General features: G+C 48.2%; 1 protein-coding gene across 1 annotated transcript in view; it reads right to left on the bottom strand.

The window, feature by feature from the left end:
• TPST2 (tyrosylprotein sulfotransferase 2) overlaps nt 1-21940 on the bottom strand; it is a 48875-nt gene extending 26935 nt beyond the window's left edge. Inside the window, exon 1 of the mRNA XM_016129669.2 lies at nt 21846-21940. The gene's annotated coding sequence lies outside the window, so the exon portion shown is untranslated. The remainder of the gene's footprint in view (nt 1-21845) is intronic.
• Nucleotides 21941-25657: the final 3717 nt, after the last annotated feature.

Genomic DNA, 25657 nt, shown 5'->3' with positions numbered 1-25657 from the left:
GGTGCCGGCTGGGCTGGTGGACGTCAAGCAATCCACAAGCTGGGGGACTTGATGTAGCCCACACAGGCTCAGTCCACAGGTGTGATGACCAGGAGGCCCAGATGCATGGCAGAGGCCACGGCGTGGCAGAGGTGATATGGCCCCTACTTCAGAGCTATGAAAACTGGTTTCCTCCTACCTTGCTGTGTGACCTTGAGAAAGTCCTTCCCCTTCTCTGAGTTCCAGTTGGTCCAGGTGCAAAGAGGATCTTAACAGCTTCCCTAGGCTTAGGGGCTGCCAGAGGGATGCAACACAATAAAACAATGATTCTTTAGGCTGTGCTCCCACTATGTGCCAGGCACCGTGCCGAGCACTTCAGGTGTATACTCCCATTAAATCCTCACAGCTCTAGAAGTGGGTCTTTGTTCTATTCCTGTTTTTAAAAGTTACTTACTCAAGTCGCAAGCACAATCTCCATATTTAAAATAGAGGACATGGTTTCATAGTGTAGCGGTTAGCATGTCTGCTTTACACATGGAAGGTCCTGGGTTCAAACCCCAGTGGAGCCATGGTCCATGGTCTACGGGCCATGCCACACCACCCTGAACAAGCTCGATGTCTGATCTCAGAAGCTAAGCAGGGTCGGGCCTGGTTAATACTTGGATAGGAGACCACCTAGGAAGACTAGCCCAGGTGCTGTAAGCATAAAAAATAATAATAATAAAAATTAAAAAATAGAGGAGACTTAAGTCTCTTTGGAGGAAAATCTCCAATTTTGTCCTCGTCCATCTTTTCTAAGAGGTAACGACTGTCGATCAGTTTGGGGAGGAGCCACCCACACCGGCTTTCTGAGGTTACAGCCAAATACCTATCTCAATGGAAATCACACAGGGTCTCTCTCCTGCCTTCCCCAACACCCAACCCTCCCGCTTTCCATCCACATGCTAGCATATCACACCAGTGGTTCTTGACTGAGGCCCATTTTTCCCCTCATGGAAACACTGGCAATGTCTGGAGAGTTTTGGTTGTCATAACTAGGGGTCATCTGCTCAACAACAGCCTACAAAGGCCAGGTCGGCTTCTACTGCAAAGAATCATTTGGCCCAAATGTCAGTAATGCCAAGGGCTCCAGATGACACGCATCCTTCTGAATCTTGCTTGGTTCCCTCCAAACTAGATCGTGGAGCCCTTTCCATACCGGCATATTTGTTTCATCATTCAGTAAACACTGCCTGAGTACCTACTGTGTGCCAGACCCTGTTCCAGCATGGGGTCACATCGGTTAATGATAAAGTCAGAAGCCCCAGCACTCAGGAGGTGCTCCATCCTCAGGGAAGAGAAGACACATCAATTTGCAAGACCCCAATGGACCTCTCTCCCTCCTTTAATTGATCCAGAGCATCCCCGGCAGAAATGGCCCATCATGCCTTTGGCCAAGGCCTTCCTGATGGCCATTTAAGCTGTTTTCATCGTTGATGCATGGGCCCCATCATAAAGAAACACACGTGACAGGTGCATTAGCAGGGTCTCCTGGAAGCCTGCATCCCAGAGGTACTGAACCAGAGTCTGCATTTTGACTAGACCTCAGGCATTCCCCTGCACATTAAACTTTGAGAAGTGCAGTTCCAGGTAGGTACCTAAAGGGGGTTGGCTAACTCAGGAGCCGTGCATCCTTTCTGTTTTAGCAGAAACTGCCAAAGTGCCTCCAAAAGACCCTCCTGCCAGCAGTCTGCAAGTTCTACTTTGTACTGTCAGACATTCCTGTTTATGCCGAGCTGACAATTCCTCCCAATTTCCAGAGGTAGAGACTGAGGTCAAATGAGGTATCTAGACAACCAGGGCCTGAGTCGACAACTTCTAAGGCCTCTCTCAGCTCTGGTTTTTAGAATCTGGCCACGTCCTGGGCATGTTCCATGCCAGCTTCCTGCCTAACGACTTTGGCTGTCAGAAAGTGGCTAAGAGTAGGAAGGCAGAAAAGTTACAGTCCAGCAAAGGAAGGAGAGTTCCCGAGGGAGGGAGCGGACTCTGTGGGCTGGGCATCTGTGAGCACTGCCCCAGAGGCTGCCCTATGTCCTTTCATGGTCAGTCATCCAGGACGGAGGACCAAGAGGGGGCACAGGGCAAACCTACCCTTATAAAGCACAGCAGGTAATGCCAGGGCTCCAGGGTGAAGTGAGGGTGGGGGCCATGAAGTAGGGGGAAAGGGCTGGTTGGAGACCCCAGCTTTGCTCTCACCAGCTACACTTCGCGGCCTGTCTCCTCTCCTGAAAAACAGGCTCAGACTAATCACTACAGTGAGCTGCTGGAAGACTCAGTAGCTGCCATCTAGAGCCTGCTTTGGGCTGGAGCTGTGCTGCTATACTCAACTTACTACACCCTCATACGACCAGCTGTGGTCAGCTTTGCTGTCTCCCCGCTTGACAGATGAAGAAATTGAGGCTCAGAGAGATGCAATGTTCTGCCCTTGATTGCACGCGCACTGAGATATGGCCATGGGAGCAGCGGCCTTGGACCTACAAGTTCAGCATTCCTCATCTGCATTCTGCCTCTGTTGAACTGTGTTACCGTGGGCAAGCCACCTCATCTCTCTGAGTCTCAACTTTCTCAGCAGTGAAATAGGAACACCACACAGAGTTCAGAGATGGGAAGCCATCCTGCAAACTGGAGAGTAACTCAGGACTCCATATTGTCACCCCCAAGAGACCCAGCCCAGGAAAACCTGTCATCCGCAGGCATCTTTTATCTCTCCCGAGCTCTAGGTGTGATGTGGGTAAGGTCACGCAAAGCCAGCAGACTCCAGAGCGGAAAAGCTACTTGCCTAAGATCACAAAGCTGATAAGCAGTGGCAAGCAGGGCCCGGCAGCAAGAGGTAGGGTATCAAACCTGGGTGGGGTGCAGGCAGCAGCCAGGTTGCGAGTGAGGGCCAGGATGAGGCTAGCAGGTGTCTGGAGTGGTGACTACCAGGGTCAGGCAGACCTGCAGTGGCCAAGGTCTCTCCTGCTGGCTCTTAGCTGGGAAGCCTTTTGAAGGGCTGGCCAGTCTCGGATTTGTCCACCTTTCCCTAAAGGCTCCTCCTCTCTCTGGGTCCAGCCTAGTCGCCTGCCCAGGGACAGCGGGCACTTCTTATCTGGGCATCAGGGCTTCTCTCTGCGATCACAGCTCAGGTCTCCTAGGCTATGCAATCTCCCTAAGGCCAGACTTTCCCATCTTTTGGAATCTGCTCACACCACTGTGGCCACAGGGTATAACTACCACCATCACCTGAACACACTACCCCGGCTTAAACCCTTCCGGGAGCCCTCAGCCTCAGCATGACATTCCAGCTCCTACCTATTGTTTGTAACAGGGACATCTCATAGACATCCAATGCGATCATGTGGAATTCAGTTTTCCAGTAGCCACATTAAGAAGTAAAAAGGTGAAATGAAACCGCAATGAGTTATCACCTCACCCTTGTCAGAATGGCTATCATCAATAAGTCAACAAACAAATGTTGGGGAGGACGTGGAGAAAAGGGAGCCCTCACGCACTGCTGGTGCAAAAGTAAAACTGGAGCGGCCACTGTGGAAAACAGTATGAAGGTTCCTCAAAAAATTAAAAATAGAACTACCCCATGACCCAGCAAGTTCACTTTTGGGCATATATCTGAAGAAATCCAAAACACTAATTTGAAAAGATATAGGCACTGTAGTATTATTTACAATGGCCAAGATATGGAAGCAACTGAACTGTCCACTGACAGACAAATGGATAAACATGTGGCATGTACATACAATGAAATATCAACCATAAAAAATGAAATCTTAACCTTTTACGACAACATGGTGGAATAAGACACAGAAAGACAAATACCCTAAGATTTCACTTATATGTGGAATCTTAGAAACAAAATAACTGAATGAACAAAACGGAAGCAAACTCATAGGTGCAGAGAACAAAATGATGGTTGCCAGATAAAAGGGGGTTGGGGGGATGGGTGAAAAAGAAAAAAGGATTAAGAAGTACAAACTGCTAGTTTTAAAAACAGTCAAGGAACGTAAAGTACAGCATAGCGAATACCGTCAATAATATTGTGATAACTATGTATGGTGTCATATAGGTACTAATCAGAGGGATCACTCTGTAAGTTATATGAATGTCTAATCACTATGTTGTACTGAAACTAATATAATATTGCTTGTCACCTATAATTGAAAAATTTTAAAAGAAATGCAATAAGATTTTATTTCACCCAATATATCCAAAATGTTATCATTAATCAATATGAAAATTAAACTAAACAAAATAAAATTCAATATAAAAATTAAAATTAATGTAACATTTTACTTTCTTTTTTTCTCTTTAGTACTAAACCTTTAAAATACAGGGTGTATCTTCTACTTTTAGCACATCTCAATTTGGATCATAAATTTTCAGTGGACACGTCTGATCTGTATTGAGAGTTTATAAAACTTACAGTTGAAAAGGCACAATCACAGCCCCGAACAGTTTCACACATATTTAGAAGCTTTCCAAGAATGAAATCGAGTATTTGTTTTAAAATCTACACTTAAAATATATTAAAATAAAAAATTCAGTTCCTCAGGCACATTAGCCACATTTCAAGGGCTCCACAGCCACATGTGGTATGTGGCTCCCAGAATGGACACACAGGTTGATTAAGTCCTTAACTGTCTGGTCATCATGACCCTCCCATACCTCCTTTCTAGGCTTGTCCTAGACAGAGGGTGAAACCTCCCCACACGCACGGAGTTTCCCATCTCTAAGTTTCACCGATGTTATCTGTGTGCCCTTGCTCAACGTCCCCAATTCCTGGCAACTCCCACTCATTTCTTCAAGACTGAGTTCCAGGTCCCTCCTTCTGGGAAGCCTCCTCTGACAGCCTCTGGATGGGATAACATTGCCAGTCCCTCTGCTCAGTCCTTAACATCACATAGTATTGTATCTATATCCATTTCGAGGCAGTTGGGCCAGACAACCCCTGGGGTGGGGGCCCTATCTTTTGTACTGAAGGATGTTGAGCTGCATCCCTAGCCTCTATCCACTAGATACCAGTAGCATGCCCTCCCCAATTTGTGACAACCAAAAATTTCTCCAGGCATTGCTAAGTGTCTCTGGGGGGCACAATCATTCCAGGCTGGGAACCAGTGCCTGGCAGAAAGCACCCAAGCCCGCATCTGAACAAGAGAAGCTTATCCTAGGATACTCTACTGTGAAGCTTGCCTCCTCCAAGAAGGCTTCCATGACGCCCTAGCATGGTTAGTGCTTCCCTTGGGCTCCCACAGCACTCTGAGCCCACCTGCGATGCAACCCCTCCAAAGGTAGCAACTGGAGTTTGTTCACTGCTGCTTAATAGATACTTATAGAACTGACCTGAGAAACAGGAATGACTTCGGCTGTAAAGCCCCAGCAAAGGTGCTAATAATAGTCATGTCTGTGTTTATACACCAAGCTCTGGGCTAAATACTCTCTGGGATTAGGGAGGGAAAATGAGGCTCAGGCATGTAAAGGACTGGCCCTGCGTTCGAATCAACAAAATCCTGGTTCCTCTTATGATTGATTAAAAGAAGTTAAACACATGGAAGGTGTTTATGATATATATCAAAGAAGACATTTGTGTCCAGAATATATAAAGAGCTCTATGAAATCAATAGGAACAGGACAGGCAACTTGAGAAAAAACTGGGCAAGTATGAAGAGATACTTCATGGAAGAGATTATCTAAAGAGTCAGTAAGAATACGAATGGGTGTTCAATTTCATTACACATTAAGGAAATAAATGCAAATTAAAAGCACAACATGGAACCGCTGTTACATCCGAAAGACTAAAAAAAGAAGATAATACCAAGTATTGGCAAGGATGTGACAACCAGAACTTTCATGCTCCTCTGGTGGGAGAGTAAGCTGGCATGAACTCTTGGGAAAATTCTTTGCATAACAGAGATGGAAGCTCAACATGAACCTTTCCTTTCCTACGATCTAGCCGTTCCACCGCTCAGTACACATCCATCAGTAAAGCATCTAACTGTTCACCAAGGGGCACAGACGGAAAGGTTCCCAGCGGCGCTATAGTGGTAGCCCCCAACCAGAAACACAAATGCTCATTAACAAGAGGATGGATAAGTAATACAAATAAATACATATAAACTAAACAGTAAGGAGAGAGAACAGGCCAGAACTTCACACAATAATATGGATGAAGTTCACAAATAATTACGCTGAGCAGAAAAAGCAAATACAAAAGAGAACATATATATGTTTTTATGTATGTAAAATACTTTGTAGTTTATGTGTATATATAAAGTACAAAGACGGGAAAAATTAATATCCCACAGGAGACTTCAGGATGGTGGTTCCCTTCAGGGGCAGCATGACTGGAGGGGGCACGAGGCATCTTGGGTGGTGCTAGGTATATGCTATTTCTTGATCTGGGTACCGATCATACAGACACGTTCATCTTTTGAAAATCTGCTGAGCTGCCTACTTAGGATGTGCGCACCTTTCGCTAAGTATGACAGACTTCAACAAAAATAGTCTTAAAGAACCACGCTTTGTCAAATGCCGAGGCAGGGATGGCGTTGCTGGCCAGGTGTCCTCCCATCCTCATACCTTTCCTGTCTGCTACAGAGGAGCACACAAGACCCCATTCCATCGTTCAACACTCACTGGCAGGCACTCTTCCAGGGCCAGGCCTCGTGCCAAGTGCAGGGAACATAAAGGTGAATTGAGCCGTGGCCTCCAATCACGCCACCCACACCCCAGTTCCTGGCACACATACCCAAAACCCACACTCAGTAAATGAGTGACCAAGCCAAGGTAGCTTTTGGTCAGAGGCCAAGGAAGTGATGTCTGTTTGTCTTCCTCTCTTTCTCCCTACCACCCCTTGGTGTGTGATGATTTTCAGAGTTTTTCCTTAAGCTGGGCCAAACCTGGCCGTTCTGGCACAGAGAGCAGGAGCTGCATACTTTGCTACTTGTCTCTGCCACCACCTACCTTCCCTTCCCGCCAGACTCTCCCCTTCTCTTGTAGTCTGATGACTCCTGGACTGTCATCTCTCAACACCAGACTCAGGTGTCAGCTGTCTCCTTGTCACCTACACTTGGGCATTGAGCTGGTACCTCAAACTTAAGGCACCCAACGTAGATCTCCTGGTTTTTCCTAACTCATGGCTCCAGCAGTCGGTGGCAGTACATTCTGATTAGGCTGAGAGCCTCGAAGGCAGCCCAAAGCCTGACTCCTCTCTCTCTCTCACTCTCCCATCCCAAGCCAACCCAATAGCATATCCTGTCAACAGTGTCTTCGAAAGAGAGCCATGCAATGACTTCCTGGATATGACACCAAAGGCACAAGTGACCAAAGAAAAAGCAGACAAAATGGACTTCATGAAAATTAAAACATTTTGTGCATCAAAAGATACTACCCACAGAGGAAAAAGGAAACATAGAATGGGAGAAAATATTTGCAAATCATACATTTGATAAGGGATAACTATCCAGAATAAACAGGAAAATCCTAAAACTCAACAAAAACAACCCAATTTAAAAAATGGGCAAAGGACTTGAATAGACATTCCTCTAAAGAAGACACATGAGGCCAATAAGCACCTGAAAAGATACTCGACAGCGCTAATCACCAGGGAAATGAAAATTAAAATACCACCATGCTCATTAGGATGACCACTATGATAAAACGGAAAACAAGTGTTGGCGAGGATGTGGAGAAACTGGAACCCTCGTACGCTTTTGGTGGGAACAGAAAATGGTGCAGCTGCTATGAAAAAGTTTGGTACCTCATTAAAAAATTAAAAGTAGAATCATCATAGAACCCAGCAATTCCACTTCTAGGTATATATACCCGAAAGAACAAAAAGCGGGGTCTCAAAGTGATATTTATACATTCAAGTTTAGAGCAACATTACGATAGCTAAAACATGGGAGCAACCCATGTCCATCAATGGATAAATGGATAAGCAAAATGTGGTATATACATGCAATGAAATGTTACTCAGCCTTAAAAAGGAAGGAAATTCTGACACATGTTACAACATGCAGGAAACTCGAGTGCAATAAGCCGGTCACGAAAGGACAAAGACTGTATGCTTGCACTTATATGAGGTCCCTAGAGTGCTCAAAATCATGGGGACAATAGAGGGGTGGTTGCCAGGAGCTGCGGGGAGGGGAGCACGGAGAGCTATTTAATAGGTGACCGATGGTGGTGATGGTAGCACAGCAATGTGAATGTAACGCACTGAACTGTACACTTAAAAATTGTTAAGACGATAAATTTCGTTATATGAATTTGAATGCAATTAAAAACAAAACGCCAGAGCCGGAACCTGCCCACTGCACACCCCTCACACGTGTGGGGCGTGTGTGTGTTTCGTGCATCCACTTCTCACTGCCTGGTCCAAGACTCCCTGGTCTCTTGCCTGCATCACTCCTGACTGACCTCCCCGATTCTGCCCTTGTCTCCTCAGCCCATTTTCAATGAGCGGCCAGTGATCCTCCGAAAAAAGAAATCAGGTCGCGGCCCTCCTCTGCCCTGCATCCTGACACGGCTCCCACTTCACTCGGGAAAAGCCAGTCCCCACACCGCCCGCAGGCCTTACAGTTGCACCCCGCCCCTTACCTTTCCTGCCTCATCCTTCACAACGCCCACCTCGCTCTCTTCCAGCAACAAGCTCCCTTGCTGTTCCTCATACGTGAACTCGGTCCCACTTCAGAGCCTTCACCGCCGCTGTCTCTGCTGCCTGGCCGCCCTCTCCCCAGACAGCACCAGGCCTTCCTGCCCTTACTTGCGTCTCTCTCCCCATCACCCATTTCATTCCGTAACCTGACCCACCAACACATCATTCCAGACCACCTTACGCTGCATGATTTTTCTTTTTCCTTAACACTCACCACCTTTTAACAAAGAAATGGCCCTCTTAGAGCCAGGATCGCTAAGTTAACAGGATGTACGCTTCGATGTGTTATTGGGAAAGGAATGCCTGCGAATGAAGCCAACATGGAAGAAAGCCCATCTAAGGGACAGAGCAAGAGAGACAGTGCTCTGACACGGGAGCACCTGGATACAGCAGTACCTGAAGGCAATAAGCCTTTTTCCATTTACCTGAACCAATAAATTCCTTCATTTGCCACCTTAGGTAAATAGGATTCTACCACTCACAGCCAATTGATACACAAAATTGGCTCTTTTTTTCAGGCCCCAGCATGATCAAAAAAAAAAAGAAGAAGAAGAAGAAGAAGAAGGTTCTGACAAAACTAAGCAAAATTCATTTTCAAAGTCTTACTTGAAGGCTCAGGGTAATGGCTGGAGCCAGCTAACCATTCTCACTTCTGTTCCAAGGGTGTGAGTTTGAGTTTCCTACTTGGGAAGCCGAGCGGCAGAACGCCTTTACACAAAGGCCAGAGGGTTGTTCCAATACTTTTTTCTAAGAATGTTCTTGGCTAACTTCCCCTTCCCGTTCCCCCAAATTGTAGTTTATGGCTTCTTCTTTTTGATTGCATTACCTTCCACTTCTTTGTTGTGGAGGTTTTGAAATGGCTGTGGGCCAACAGGTAGAAAGGCTTAACCAAGAACAAAGCAAGCAAGTAATAAGTACTTGCCGGATATAGTGTTCCCAGATAAGACAGTCCCAACCTTCTTTTGTGGTTCAACCAGGAGGCATCCTGTTGACCCGGCATGAGGGAGGGATGGGGGTGGAATACACGTGGGCCTTGTAAGGGCACAGTTGACAGGCCTGGTTCTGAAGGTGGCACATAGCTAGGAATCTAGTTTCCCAAGGCCCTGGCTTGCCCCTCTACCTCCCTCTTGGAAAAGCTGCAGCCCAGGACTGGGAGACCCTCCTCTTGCTCCCTCGCTCCTGAAACAGACAGAAGAGGAGGAATTTCAAAGGCTTCAAGAGGTGCTCAGAACAAGAACACTTAAAAAAATCGAAGGGAGAAACTCATGAGGAAGAAGGGTTATCTCCTTAAGGTTCGCTGTCTTCCACGGGCCTAATCCTTCCACGAGACTTTTCCAAAGAAAAATGGTTTGGCCTGGAGCCTTGTTACGAAGTGTTTACATCTGCAGATTTGCCTAGACAATGCCAGGAACAAGGTCAAGGGCCAAAATGCTGTGCGGAGAGTCTCTGAATTCTGAGCCCCAGTTTCCTTATCTGTAAAATGAGTGAACACAATTCTTGTTGCTGTGAATTACTGAGCACGTCTCTGCATCAGGCACCACATAATCTTATCGATAACCATCATAGCAACCCAAGAGATGATCACTACTATGATCCCCATTTTACAGGTGAGGAAACTGAGGCCTAGAGAAGGGACGTAACTGGCCCAAGGTCTCACAGCTTGTGTACAAGCTCACTGACATTCCAACCTAAGTGTGTCTGACTCAGCAGGCCACATCTTTCCCCCACATCAGGGCTCCTCTCAATGTCTGCCTTCTGGGTCATTCTGCGGTTTCTATGACATCACACACGAAAAGGTAAAGATGTGTTTGTTTGCTCTGAAACCGGCAAGCCATAGGTAGTCAGGTATTTGAGGAATGAATGGCTGGAGACAGACACAAGTCCCTGGAGTCCTCATTACCAGCTTTATGTGGGCTCTCTCTGTCTCTGGTCCTAAGAGGAGAAGGTCCCAGAGAGCAGAGTTGGGAAAAGGTGACAGTGGGCAATCTCTTCCTTTCAATGAAGAAGCACATACCTGGGTGTCCTCACCCTCCAGAATGTCAGCTCCCAACGAGGGGTCAGGCTGTGCCCATCTCTTCCCACCACAACCTCAGCCCCACCAGGAACTTGCCACTCACCAGCTGACACTATCAGAAGGCAGCCAGAGGGGAGCCATCCTTTCCCGCCCACTCTTTTGGGACTTCAGGCTATACCGGTTTTTCTGGACCATATGACGAGACGATGTGCTGTGAACCTCCCACCCTGTACACCCAGGACCACCCAGGGACTCCAGCAGGAGGACATGCTCCACAACCTCGAGTTCAAGGCAAAACTCAAGCCCTCCCTGCCTGGCCTTGGCCACACCCCTCCCCTCCCATCGCTCATCTATCGGAGCCCTCAGTCACGCCCTCTCCCCCTCAGATGGAGGGCTAGGTTCTAATCCCACTCCTCTGCTTCCCCAGACAAGGGGTCCAATTCCTCTGTGCTCCACTATTCTCATCTGAAAATGGGGATATTAAAAGCACCTCCCTGGAAAGTGGTATGGTTTGTACCTAAGAGGCCCTTAGTCAAGATGAACCTGACTAGATTATGTTGTTGATCCATTTTACAGATGAGGAAACTGAGACTCAGAGAAGTTCAAGGATTTACCCCACACTACGACATCAGAGCACTGGCTCTGATTATTATGACTTTGATACCAAATGCCTTCCTGTCCCTGTACTATGACTGATACTATTCTTTCTTCCTACAACACCTCCCTTCCCTTTTCGCCTAATAACCACAGTAATGATAACAATAATGGTAATAATCGTAGCTATGAACGCTGAGGGCCTCTTATTTGCAAGACTGCACACAGCACTTCACATGGCCCATCCCCTTCCTAGCACATCCTCCCAGAACAATGACACTATCATTTATGTGCTTCTGTGATGGCTAACTGTCAACCTGACTGGGCTAAGGGACACCCAGAGAGCTGGGTGTGTCTGTGATGGCATTTCTGGAAAAGATTAACATTGAAATTGGCAGACTGAGTAAATACCCTTACCAATGTGGGTGGGCACTACCTAATTCACTGAGGGCCTGAAGAAGCCCAAAGGTGGAGGAAGGGCAGGTCTGCTCAGTTATTTGCTTGAGCCCTTGAACACTGGCGCTCCTGGTCCTTGGGCCTTCCGACTCAGACCAAATTACACCACCAGCTTTCCTGGGTCTCCGGCTTGCATGTGGCAGGTCATGAGGGCTTCTCAGGCTCCATAATTGAGTGAGCCAATTCGTATAAGAGATCTCCTCTGATAGGTATCTATGTATATCCTATTGACTTTTTCCCTGGAGAACCTTCAAACATCTCCCTTCATATCCACCTTGTCCCCTAAAACGGTAGCTCTCCAAGGACAGAGATGGTCTGTCGTGCTCACAGCTGGATCCTGGTGCCTAGCATGAAGTCTGGCATACAGAAGGTGCTCGATATTTGCTGCATAAATGAGACTCCACTGAATCCTCATGAGAACCCACTGATGTTAAGTGATGATAGCACCATTTGAAAATGAAGATGCAAAGGGCACAAATAATTAAGAAAATTACCAAAGGCCACACAGCACTAAATGGTAAAACCAAGATTTGAACCTGGGGCTTTTGGATGCTCCGTCCCCGTCCCCCACTGCATCCCACATTCCAGATGGGCTTCGCCAGACCGCTACTCTGGGGCCTGGCCTTCTCGCAACACATCAACGCTGTACTTTGGGGTTAACGTCCCCAGGGGACTTTCCTAGTGCCAGAAAAGCCCCATGAAGGAGCTTGTGGGTCAGCACAGGAGACTGACAGCCAAGTATCTCAATAAGTAACTGGATAATTGGCAGAATGAAATGTGAGCTAGATTAGGGGAATAAATAAGTCATGTGATCAGAGAGGTCTGAGGAAGGGGCTGTGGATTCCAGCCGGGACAGGGTGGGGGAGTGGGAGGCAGGAATCTGAGCTGAGTCTAAGAGGATGGCCAGCATTTTAACAGGTGCAGAGGTCAGGGGAAACATCCCAGGAGGAGGGAGGAGCTGGAGCAGAGAGGCCCAGAGGTGTGAAATGAGGGGAATGGAAAAGGATCCAGTATACAGAGAACGGTCTTGGGCTGGGGGGGAATAATGACGGTAATAAAAATAACAACAATAGCAACGGCAGCAAACACACGTGCACTGCTTACTCCACGCTCAGGCACCGTTCTACGCACTTTACTGCACCTTACGTATATCAGCACATTCAATCCTCACAACCAATCTGTGAAAACAGTGCTGTTATTACCCCATTTTATAGATGAGGAAGCCGAGGAAGAGAGGTCACAGTAAGTATGTGGCAGAGCACAGTCTTGAACCCGCGCTGTCTGGTTTTAGAGTGTGCTCTGTCTCTACTACAGCAGTTTTCAAAGTGGGTTCCCAGACCGGCAGCATCCGCAGCACCTGAGAACTTGTTAGAAATGCAAATGCTCAGGTCCCTTCCAGACCTGCTGAATGAGGAACTCTGGGCACTGGCAGTAGCAAGCTGTGCTGAAAAAGCCACCCAGGGGACTTTGCTTGTTCAAAGGTGCTACACTCCTACATGCTTTCTCGGAAGAGGAGGGGAGGCAGGAGAGGAGGGCAGGGGCCAGATCTCCGGGCTCAAGTGCCCTGATATGGAGCTCCCCCTAGTCCTTTGAGGCTGGGAGCCACATCGCCTCCTTCTGGGTTTTTCCAGCTAATTTGCCCTGTGATATAACAGTATCCTTGTGATCCAGCACAGACCAAGGCAACATATAACCAGAGGACTGAGGTTCCCAAGGCTGGGGCAGCCACAGTTACCGCAGACTCAACCCCTCTGCAATCCTCAGGACTGTACATATCATCACCAGGAAGGTACAGAGAGGCCCGAGGGACCTCAAAGGAAGAAGAGTTTGTCCAGAGGCCCCCAGCACATAGGTAAGGACAAGCTAGCCTCAAACATGAGTCTCTCACCTCTTAGGAGGGGGTTTTCGCATGACACCCACAGGGGGCCCATCAGAGCACCCACAACTGCCAGCTACACACTTTCCCTACACTGCTTCTCACACTCAGTTCTGTACTCCAAAACTGCTTGCATGACCCTGGGCAAGTCATCTTAACTCTCTAGGCCTCAGTTAACCCCATCTGTGAAAGGAAGAGGCTGGACTCAATTTCTAATCTGCTATTCTCCCCAAAACTCTTAGTCAACAGCTACGTAATGCTGGCCTGAGGTGTGCTCCAGAAAGGTGGCTAACACAGTGTGGAAGAGGCAGGTATAGGGGGCGGGGAGTGGGGGGAGGGCGACTATCACTGCTTGCAGGTCCCCCAAAGGCATGGTAACCAACACCCCCAACCCCAAGTGACAGAGCCTTGCTGAGAGCCAGAAATCAAATCGAACATCAAGTAGCATCCTGCCCTCTTGCTACCAACCCAGGTTCCCTCTTCCCCTACCTCTCCCATGGCCCTGGGGCCAACAGGGCAGGGCAAGGGGCTGGTGGGTGGTCGGATGGTGGGATTCAGAACCCCAGCTGTGCAGTATGGCCTCCTCAGGCTCCCGACTTCCCTGGGCTTCCACCTCTTCACAGGGAAGTGGCATACCACCATCTCCCATGTCTCCGGGGTGCTCAGCCTAGTCCCCAGGCTCTGTGAGGGTTTCGATGGTTCTGAGGCAGGATGTCATAGCCAAAGGAAGTGGGGCAGTTTCTAATAAGAGACAGGAAGATCTGTGCTTGCTGGCCTGTACATGACGGGGGGTAGGAGTGGGGTGGGGGTGGTGGGGAGGAAGGGGAAGTAGTGCAGGAGGTGGGGGAGGAAGACAGACAGATAGACAGAGCTGAAGCAAGCCAGCCAGGCAGAGGTAGACAGAGAGACAGTGATGGGGAAAGACAGAAACAATGAGAAACAGAGATGGGGGAGGCAGAGGCAGAGAAAGAGTCATAAACAGGGAGACAAGGATGGAAAGGAGACTGGGAAAGACAAAAATAGAGACCAAGAGAGATGCACAGGGCAGGAGCAGCCTGGAACAGGAACCTCAGCTCTGCAGCAGCATCCAGCACCCACAGAGTGATGCTCCGCCTCTCAGTGGAGACTCCTGATGCTTCAAAGAAGGAGCATAACTTTAAGAACAAGGTCACTGCTGGCCTGGCATGGTCCCTTTTAAGTCCTCTACCTCCTGTCACTGACTCCCCAGATTCCCACCTTCCCTATGTTGGCTATATCCAGAACTGCCTTTACTTTCGCTTACTTAAAATTTTTGTTAGATGGATTCAATATTGTTAAAATGTATTTTTAAAGGAAGTTGTAACCCACTGGCTTGAATTAAAAACACGCCCTAATTAAAAAGTACCTACAAAAATAAATGCAAAGGAAGCAATTCTTAGAGCTTCTAGCTGGCAAGGGGCTCATGGGGACCCCAGCAGGGGTCTGTCTTTGTTAAGGACAAGAGTCTGGAGAAAGGCATTAAGTTAGCACCAAGTGGAGCCTTTCTCCTGGAAGTCATCAGAGTGGAGGGAGGCTTGGAGAGGAAAACTCTTTCATTCTTCAGGGTGAAATCCAGGTTCTCTGGCATGCCACTTGAGGCTCTGTTGTGACTTGACTCCCACTGACTTCCAGTGTTAACCCCTCACCTCCCACCCCCAATGGATGCACACAAACACACTAAAGTCTCTATGTCGTGAACTCTACCAAACATACGAGGCCACAGCATCGCCTGTCGCCAAACTTTGCACCTGTGGTTTCCTCCCCTTAGAAAACCTTTCCTGCCCTCCTCTACTTAGCTAACTTCTACTGACACAATCTGCACCCCCTCCTCCAGGAAGCTTTCCCTGACTGCCTCCCATCCCTGCACCAGTGTCTACCAAAGCACTTTGCACCTTGTGGTGGGTTCTGAATCCCACCATCCAACCACCCGTCTCTTGAACACACGGGGCTACGCACTCCCCACATCCTCTTAGGACTCAGCAAGGTGCCCAACTCCCAGCACTGGCTGCAGATATGTCAACTGAATGGGAGAACAGACAAACGAAGAAACGAGGCACCCAGATGCCCTTGTACAGGTCGAAATCAAAACAAAACCCTCTCTATGCTCTGTAAAAAAAATTCCATATAGAAGCTCCTGTAAAACGAAAATGAGATGACCTGGGTCCCATGGCCTCACCTACGCTCCAGCCCACAGACTCTCGAGTCAGTGACTCAGCCCCTGTGAACCTCGGTTTTCTCACCTATAAAATGAAGACAGTAGTGTTAGCTATGAGAGTTGAGCTGAGTATCTAGGGGGCACTCAAATATCATTTTTATTATCACCTTACATTCACCGAACCACAAAATATTATCACTTGACGGGACCCAAGAATTGATTATATCAGGGGTGGCCTGACATTCTGTAGAGGTCCCAATAAACATTTTAGTTTGTGGATCATACGGTCTCTGTTGAAACTACACAATTCTGCAGTTGTAGATAGTACAGCCAAAGACACAATGTAAATAAATGAGCATAGCTGTGTTCCAATAAAACTTTATTTATAAAAATAAGCAGTGGGCCAAACTTGGCCCATGTAGTTTGCTGACCTATGATCTGTGCCCTCAGTGCTCCAAGTGTGGCCTTTAGACAAGCAGCACTAGGGTCCTGTGGGAACTGGTTAGAAATGTCACAGGCCCTGCCGCAAACCTGCTGAATCAGAATCTGCACTTTAACAAGGTCCCCAGGGGATTTGTGTAAGCATTAAAATTTGAGAGGTTCTGTACCCAACTTCCTAGCTCAGTACTTCCTACCAGAGATGTGGTTCACTCTATTTCTCATCTGATACCTTCACCAGAAGGTAAACTCCAGGAAAACTGGACCCGGAAGCCTGTTAAATCCTGATCCCCAGCATCTAGCTGAGAATCTACCACATGTCCCGATTCATCAAGTAGGTACCGAATGTCCAGTGTGGCCCAGGCAGGCAGAGTGCCAGGTGCCAGGGACATGCAATGACTATAGACACTAATGGAGGGTGTTACTGAGTAGATGTCCACGCAGTGACAGGATGGATGGATGACTCCTATGGGCAGCCTCTGGAGTTGGGAAGACCTGGGTTTGGATCCTGGTGCTGTCCCATCAGGCCTGTGTGACCTTGGGAAAGTGACTCGACTGTCTCGAGGCTCAGTTTCTGAGAACTGGAGCAGTCAGTAACAAATAAATGCCTCCCTGGTGCCTTGTGAGGACAGAGGAAGGATGTGCGATGGGGTCCCACACCTGTGCAGGCGGTGCAGATGTGCCGGGACACGTGCACACACTCGCTAGTACTCATAGTAGAGGGACCGCAGCCGGCCCCAAATATCTCACTGAGGGTCAGTCGGGGGCCTGGACCAGGTAAGGAGGGACCCTGGGGCCCAGAGACAGAAGCTCCTCATCTGGGGAGTGTAGAATGGGGACAAGCTTCTGTTGTATTAACAGCACTGAGGGTTTAAAGCAGCAGAAAAGGCATCAGGAGGCCTCAGACAGCCTTTGATATCTTAGGAACACAGAGCTGGCAGGATTCTTGGAGAGCACTGAAACCAGTGGTTAAATAAAAAATATGTTCTTAAAGCAATGGAAGTGGTTGTTCAAGTGACACCCAGGCAAGTCTGTGGTATCGTCAGAGCCCTGAAGACTACACGGGGCCAGAGGGCCCTTGAGGCCAGGCAGCGCATACATGTGATGATGAGGAGTGGTGGAGAATGTGCTGACCAGGAGAGCTCAAGCTATCTAAGGCGCAGCTTCAGGCCACTCCAGTTTGGCCCAAGCTCCTGAGTTTCCAAGAGAAGTGAGAAATTGGATTTATTCTCTAAAAATATTTGACTGTTGGCTTGATTTAAAATAAAACACCACAGAAGTTAAAAACCATCCTGCGTGTCCAAGCCACGGACTGGCAGCTTCTATTACAGGGCAAAATGCCCGTATCACAGGTAGAGAAACTGAGACTCAAAGAGGGGAAGCACCTTGCCCAGTGTCACACAGTGATTTGGAGGCAGAGCTGGGACTCAGTCACATCTAAGCTCTTGCCCCCCCCTCCCCCCGCCGGACTGCTCATGAGAATATGAGAAGTATGTGGGAGTAGCGGGGAACTGGGAGGCGGGAATCCAGACTTCACAAGCCAAGAGGCTGCTCGTTCTGTCCACCCAGAAGGAGTGAAGACAAAGGGGAAGGTACAGGGATGGATGTCTGTTATTAATATATAACAATATAATATATAATAATTATATAATAGTGTAATAAGAGCTGACATTTTCTGAGTGTTTTCTATGTGCTGAGCATTGAGATAGAATATTGACAGGGGGTAGGATGGTAATGAAGACTGTGGATTCTGGATTCAAATTCTGTCTCTCCTACTTCCTGGCTGGGTGACCCTGTGCAAATTACTTACTCTCTGTGCCTGTTTGTTCATCTCATAGGGCTGTTAGGAGAATTAAATGAGATGCATTTATAATGATTGCCCTTTGACAGATGGTTCACAAAGGGACATGCTCAAGAGTCCAAAGAGCCTGTGTGACCTGCGGGCCCACATTTGCCTAGTGGCAGGGTAGGCACTGCCAACAACATCAGAAAGTAGGTTCTACTTGCTCCGCTATCCTGCAGATGAGAAAACTGATGCACAGGAAAGGCAGCCAATGGCTCCAGACACAGCCCCTAAGTAGAGCAGTGGGAATGTAACACAGACCTAAGTCCTTGAGCATGCTACTGCCGAGCCCACTTTCTGGCCACCTGCCCGCTTTTTGGCCACAGCAGCCTGGGTCAAAGGTCTGGTTGATGCAAGAATTCACTTGGCGAAGGGCCAGCTGCCCTCCCCTTGGTGCCCACCCTGGGAGCATGCAGGATAACATGAAGCTCCTCCCCAGGCAAAGCCCCAGACATTCCACAGGGCACATGGGCGCTGCCCTTCAAGGTTCTTCTCTGTGACTTCTGGGGCTTGGCCTAGCTCTAGGGATGCTCTGAATGAATCATTCCCACAAATCCTCCTCAGGCCACAGCCTGGGGTGGAAGAGACCCAAAAAGGGGCATGGGAAGGGGCAGGCATCACAGAACCTTCTCTGGGGAGGCCCCAGACAGGACAGATGTGTCTGCAGAAAGCAAGAGGACTTGAAGTCAGTAGGAAAAAGTGGGGGAGGCCAGCATTTGCAGCTACCCAGACAAGTTTCCACATGGCATGGCTGATTTCACATCACACTCAGGCTTTCATATCACCAATACCGGCCACATGTGACCTGCCAGTTTTGCTACAAATAGATACAGAAAATCACATTTATAACTTGGTAGGGCAGCCTTACCAATCATAAGGTGCTATTATTCTGGGTTGGCCCAAGCCTATTCCCCAGCAGGGCACACTGAGGCCCAGAGAGAGGCAGTTCCTTGCCTAACCTCTTCAGCCCTGTTTCCATTTCCCCAGGCTGCCAGGAATTCAGGGTTTCTAAAGGGCAAGGAAAAGTGAGTATGCACAAATGAATAAAAGCAGGAGGCTGGATACAGCCACCAGAATGCCTGGTCTCAAGTAGTTCACTTAGGATACTCGTGTGGCCACCAGGGGAGTTCACCTGCAGAATGAACATGGAGGGCCAGTGTGGAGCATGGGCAGGACCAGACTTCCTTTTGGGGCCGATGGACAGGCCTTCCCTTTCAGCTGCAGTCCAGGAAACCCAAGGGTCTCTCTAGCCACTTTGGATCCTCAGATGTCAAGAGGAGCCCCTGCTGGCCTGGGGTATGAAGGTCTGAGCAGTTTCCACCTTTCCTTCGCCTGCCCCTAGGTTCTTAACAGGCACTACCAGGCTGTGTGCCAGGTGCTGGGGTGAGTGCTGTGAGCCTCTGGGTTCCTTGTCCCACACAGGGCCTGGTAGAATTCCCTCAGCAAGTATTTGTCACCATTACAGGAGGAACAAAGTGCACACATACCTCAGGCTAAGCTCTGAAAGGCTTGATCTGTTTATCTAGCTGATTGTCCTAGAGATATCGCTGGTGACCTGCAGGACACTCCTTATTTTGCTAACGAGGTGCTTAATTTAATGCACATTAGAAAATAATTTATAACTAGCACATCACAGCCAGTGATTTCAAAGATTATAACTGCTTAAGAAAAAACTGAATTTATATAAGCTTATCAGAATCTTTATATGCTGCTGGTGGGAATGTAAAATGGCGCAGCTGCTTAGGCAATTCCTCAAAAGGTTAAACATAGCATTAGCATCTGACCCAGCAATTCCACGCCTAGAGAATTGAAAACGTTATGTCCCTACGAAGACTTGTACATGAATGTTCGTAGCAGCATTATTCATAATAACCTCAAAGTGGAAATAACCCAAGTATCTATCAATTGATAAATGATAAATAAAATGTGGTTCAGCTATACAATGGAATATTATTCGGCTATAAAAAGTAATGAAATACTTTTAAAAAAGGGGAGGGCAGTACTGATGCTACCACGTGGATGAACTTTGGTAACATTATTCTAACTGAAAAACACCAGTCACAAAAGGCCACGCAGTGTATGATTCCGTTTACCTAAAATGTCCAGCATAGGCAAATCCATAGAAACAGAAAGTAGATTAGTGGTTGCCAGGAGATGGGGAAGGAAGGATTGAGGAGTGACTGCTGATATAGGCCTAGGGTTTCTTTTTGAGTGAAAATGTTCTTGAATTAGATGAAAATGTTCTAGAATTAGATGATTGTACAACCCTGTGACTGTCCCAAAAACCAGTGAATTGAGTACTTTAAATACATGAATTATATAGTATATGAATTCTATCTCAATAACGCTGCTATAAAACAAATTACATGAAGTTTTAAAAAATGAGGTCATATAAACATACATATGAAGTAAACAATAGTACGAGTGGGGTCTGATGGGGTAAAATGGTTCATAAATGATGCAACAAACCCAATATTAATTACAGTCATGGAAACTGAGGCTGGGTGAGGAAGAATGACTCGCCTACACATCACTACTAAAGCAGAGTGAGTCACACCTATATCTGTTCAAATTCAGAAGCTTCGCCTGACCATTAGGCTAACCCGGCTGTAATGAAAGGATATGAGATGGGAATGCAAGAGATGTCCACAGTCCAGTGTGGAAGACAGATCTGCAAGGAGGTTGGTAAGTGAGGTTAAGAGCCAGCTGCCTCCCTGGGGTTCAAAACAGGAAGCACCCAACAATGCCTGGGAAGTGGTAGAGACTTCCAGGAGAGTGTGCTAACCCCAGGAAGCTCCTGAAGGTGGGTAGGAGTTGGCCAGCCCCTACCCCAATATCCCTATACACCTGAAGTCAGGAGGTCTGAAGGTGAGATTCAGACCTACCACATGCCTGCTGTGGGATCTAGGGCATGGGCACTTGACCTCTCCGAGCCTCAGTTTCTCCATCTACAAAAAAGGAAGAGGCAAGGTGATAGGCACAGTGCCTTCTTAGGACTGCACTGAATCGGATGGTTCTCACCCCTCCTTTTGAGTAGAAGCGCTTCTGGATGGAAAAGTCAGACTTCGATTTCTGCCCCACATAATAAAGACTCGCCAAGCAGCCTCGGTGGTGACCATGCCCCTTTCCCTCATTGCCACTCCTAGACCCACCTTTATGAGGCGCGTTCCGTCCAGCTCACACAGAGGGGGAGATTGACTGGCAGTGGGATCCTCTGGCCAAACTTCGCCCCCCTCCTCCTGGGTAACCCCCAAGTTCATGAGGTCTTCCCCATGCTCTCGGCGCCCCCATCCCCAACCAGCGATTTTCGCCTCCCACTGCCTTCACTTCTGATACGCCTCGCAACTCCGCCGCGGCAGCAAGTTAACTTCCACGCGCCCCTCGTGCGTCCCGGCACCCGCCTGGGTGGGTGGGGGGGTGTCCGCGAGCCGGGGAGGGGTCGGGGACTCGAACGATGGTGACACGCAGCGCTCTCCCAACCCCCTGCTTCCCGCAACACAGACACTGCGCGCCGCCGGGTCGCAGGGTCCGAAGCGGGAAGCGCGGTATTGGGAATGGGTCTCTGCCGCACCCCGCGGAAAGCAATTGGAGCGCCGGGCGGGTGCAGATCCTCGAACTGCCCGCACCGCCTCCCTCCCAGCTCTCAGCCCCGGAGCCCCGGCAGCTGCGCCGGGCCCGGGAGGAAGCCGCGAGGGCCGAGGGCTCCGGGGCCCGAGGCCGACCCGCAGGCGGCCCCCTGCTGGTGGCTGCAGCTCAGGCCCCCCGCGCCGCCCTGGAGATACCTACCTTGCGGAGGCGCGGAGAGGCCGCCCCGCGCGACCAACGAGCGACTCCGGGCTCGCCAGCCGCCCCGGCCGGGGGAGGAGGAGGTACCTGCGCGGAGGGCGTGGCCGCGGCGCCGTGACGTCACGCGGGGCAGGCCCCAGATACGGCCACGCCCACGGTCGCTCCCCGCCCCCGCTGGCCCTAGTTCCAGCCGCGCTGTGTGAAGCGTTGGCCCTGGGAGCTGACCCCCTGCCCCGGAAACCGTACTCTGTTCGCTGGCTTACTCCCAGTACCAGCAGCTCCTCACTCTTAACTCCCGGGACAGCTAGCTTGTTTAAGTGAGTCTCTTCTGTCTATAAGCAGTGAGTCTATGAGCACGATCGCTAAGAAGTGGTGCAAGGGAAGAAAACTAGACCCTGAGCAGGGTGCATTTATGAAATAGTGTGTAAAACGAAAAAAAGAAGGAGAGACTATTCACATTCATATATGTCAGTGGTTCTCAAAGGAGGGCCCCCATCCCAGGTACATTTGACAATGTCTAAAGACATTTTCGGTTGTCACATTGTGGGGCGGAGGTTGTACTACTGGCACCTAGGAAGCTGCTAAACATCCTACTATGAACAGGACAACGCCCCACCAACACCCCCCCTCCCCCACCACCACCACCAACAAAGACCCATCCAGCCACAATTGTCAATTGTGCTGTGGTTCAGAAACCCAGACACACATGAATAAAATAAATTTCGGGCTGGTAGATCTCGGCTCAGTCTAAGATATTTAAGCTCTCTGTGCCTGTTTCTTATTCTATAAAATGGGTATATAATAGACATATCTATGCTATTGCATATGCACTGAATACTTGAAGGAAGGAGAGGAAGGGATATGGGCTTACTTTTCACTGTGAACCTTTGTTATTTGTTCTGTTTGAATATTTTAATTTTTCCCATATGTGTATATTACTTGTTTAAAATAAATTTCTTTAACAGTTACAACCATAACAGCAAACATTTTGTGTCTATATATAAAATTACCTGCTAAGTTCCAGGCATTGCTTTAAACACTTTATATTTACACATTTAAATCTTTAATAGCCTTATGATAGGTCTGTTATCATCCCCATCATACAGATAAGGAAACCAAGGCACACGGATATTAAGTAATTTGTCTATGGCCAGCCATTTGTTCCTTCATAGCTCACTCATTAATTCATTTATATATCCAATAAATAGTGCATGCCATACAGAAAGTGCTGGAACTGACAAAGTTAAATCCTCTGCCTTCATGGAGCTGCTGTTACTGGTCTGGAAGCAATAGAACAGTGTTTACCGTATACATATTAGAGGTTTTTTATGACAAACTGCATAGCAACCCTGATGAGTGTTTTTATAATGTCCCTTTGTGGATGGAGAAATGAAGATCAAGGGAAGAGGTCTGAAGAAGGCATGTGTTTAATAACATTCTAGGTACAGCATTTCCTGAGCTCCCCGTGCTGGGTGCCGGGAGTCAGCAAGTAAAGGGAGAACTAGGGCCCTGTGTCCAAGTGAGGGAAGCTGGACTCTCCAACAAGCATTGAGGAGTTGGGAACAGGGGAGATTAACCTGGCCCAGGAAGGAAGAGGGCCAAGGTATTTATACCGTGTCTTTATACTGAGACCTGAGCATAGGTGAGGGTACATACAAGAGTATGACCAGTCACAAGGACCCACAGGTGCAAAGGTGCAGCACCCAGGTAGATCCTTTGTGGTGAGGTCTGCATGAAGTGCAAGGTGGACAGGATGTGTAGGGACAGGTGAGAGAAGGCCAGAGGGGTCTGCAGGGGCTGGATGCTGCAGGGCTTTGTGGGCTATGGGAAGAAGTCGGGACTTCATCTTGCAGTGATGGAGAGACATGGAAGATATTCAGCAGAGGGAGGACATGGTTAGCTTTGCTTCCTGTAGGGGTCCGTTTGGCTGCTGCATGAAGGAGTATAGGCAAGGAGACCAATATGAGGCTGCTGAAATACTCCAGGGGAGGGTGGCCAACCTAGGGTGGAACCAGGGGCATGGATGAAGTGTTGAGTTTCAGAGATGTTTGCAAGACAGAATTGGCAGATCTTTTGCAGGGCTAAAGAAGAGAACTAGAATGATCTTCTAGTTTCTGGGTTGGGCCTTCTCCTCTCAGTCTTTTAACTCAGCAAACACCTTCAGGTCTCAAGCTGGCTGTTACCTCTTTGAGGTAGCCTCATCACCTCCCAGAGCATCCTAATGGGATGGACAATGGACCATGAAGCCTGGGAATTTGGTGTGACTTTGAAGACAGATGAAATAGCTCATTCCTATCTCCTCCTCCAGTCTATGAATGACCAGGCAGGGCCTCCTCTGTCTTCTCTCCCAAACTGTATCCCCAGGATCTAGACAAATGTGGCACTTGGGAGGCCCTTAGTCAATATTTTTCCGAAGCAGAAAGAATAAATGTGGCATAAAACATTTTGATTCTAAAACTCTTTCCAGCTCTGACATTCGAAAAGATGCTGCTGCTGCTGGTGCTGCTGCCGCTGCTTGCTGTGCTCTGAGCACCTCGTAAGTATCATATTCAAGCTGATCATTTATCCCTCCCCACAACCTGCCCAGGTTTAATTATTACTTTCATTTTACAGATGAGGAAACGGAGGCTCCATCAAGTAATTTGATTTGACCTAGGGCAATAACTAGTAGATGCAAACTCAGTACAGTGGTGGAAGCAGGTGGCCCCGCAATGGGCAGGAAACCAAGGTAGAGGGGCAGGTTCCCTTCCCCTGCTGGAAGGGTGAGGTTACCATGCCTGTCTGGGAACCCAAGCTTTGCAGAGCTTTCTGATCTTTAGTATCTGTTCCAGGTGACTGGCTGTCATGGCAACATGGCTCTAAAGAGCCACTCACCTCTCTAGACCCTCCTTAGGGCACGCTGGCACCACACCCTTTTCCCAAAACTCAGTTGCTGTGGTGCTGCCACAAAATGATCACACCTCTGGGTGGTCCTCCTACCCTCACCCACCCCTTGTACACACACTGCTGACTTTGTGTCCATGCCTCAATGTCCAAAAGATTGTGAGTTGACTCCTGTTGCTATGGATGGAGATGATCTTCCACAACCAAGGTGCTTTGTCTTCCCAAAAGCCTGCGACTCAAAGATTCAGGAGCTGGGATCTAGCAGTAAAACATAGTGATGTCCCAGCTTGTCCAGGTATTGCATTCTGAAGACCTCGTTTAGGGCAAAACTCATGCAGAGTCTAAACCAGCAGTGAGGAGCCCCCCGAGAAGGCTGTGAGCAACATGGCTACTCTGCCAACTCCAGCTCCACGAGTCACCTCCAGCATTGTACCTACCATTCTTCAGCTGATGAAGTCAAAACTCAAAGTTTCGATTTTGAGGCAAAAAATGCAACTTATCTTTAAGCTCTGAAATTCTGTTCCACGTGGTGAGAGGCTAACATTTGGTGAGGCATGTTGAAACCAGGACCCACAAAAGGAACAACAGGTTTATAACTCTTATGCCACATTTACTTCTGCCCCGTTCGTGTTTATTTTCTTTTACTTGTTTCTTTTTATCTTTGTTTTTTGTTTTGGTTTGTAATTTTAATCTGTTCTGTTTTTAGTACATTTGGTTATTAATAAATTCATTAGCAAAATTTAAATAAATGTATTGATGAAGCAACACATTAAATATAATTACTTTTGTGATTTTCTTCCAGTTTTTGTTTGTGTTGCCAAGTGTATGAATCATGTTTCAGTGATGCTAATATGTGCATTATTTTTCATATAACGCCTGTGAGAAAATAAGGACATTGACACCTTTGAAGTGAAAGCCATCCAGAAGAT

The sequence above is a fragment of the Rousettus aegyptiacus genome, unplaced genomic scaffold, assembly GCF_014176215.1.
Source record: "Rousettus aegyptiacus isolate mRouAeg1 unplaced genomic scaffold, mRouAeg1.p scaffold_m13_p_5, whole genome shotgun sequence".
NCBI lineage: Eukaryota > Metazoa > Chordata > Mammalia > Chiroptera > Pteropodidae > Rousettus > Rousettus aegyptiacus.
This window is presented reverse-complemented; position numbering and strand designations above follow the sequence as displayed.